The sequence below is a fragment of the Halyomorpha halys genome, unplaced genomic scaffold (assembly GCF_000696795.3).
Source record: "Halyomorpha halys isolate HHAL.00 unplaced genomic scaffold, Hhal_1.1 Scaffold37.1, whole genome shotgun sequence".
Taxonomy (NCBI): domain Eukaryota; kingdom Metazoa; phylum Arthropoda; class Insecta; order Hemiptera; family Pentatomidae; genus Halyomorpha; species Halyomorpha halys.
Window position 1 is genome coordinate 42,218 of NW_027106407.1, and position 444 is coordinate 42,661.

Here is a 444-nt window from a genome sequence, read left to right on the forward strand (position 1 = left end):
TAAAAGGCTGAACAGTAAGGGAAATAAGAATATAAATCAAGAAAATAGGATAATAATGAAAAAAATAAGACACCCACCTCACTGAATGGAAGTTGGCACAAATATTAGGGGAAGGCGTATGTATATATATTCGGGTATATATCAAAATTGATTTTAAATAAAGGAAATTTTCATTAATAGAAATATAAGTAAAATTAAAAAAAAAAAACATTGTTAATATGGGTTTGGTTCATTAGGTAAAAGAAATATTTCCTAATAAGTTTTACCTCTACTTCTGATACATGAAGATTTGGCAATCATTGGCAAAGATGAATTGGTCACTCTGCATCAAGAACATATTAGCTAGGCCTTACATGTTTGTGGCTTTACCTTAAGGCAAAGACCCGTAAATCCCTTATCAAGGTTCGAATCCTTCTAAAGCAGAAAGTTATTTTTCAAATTGAT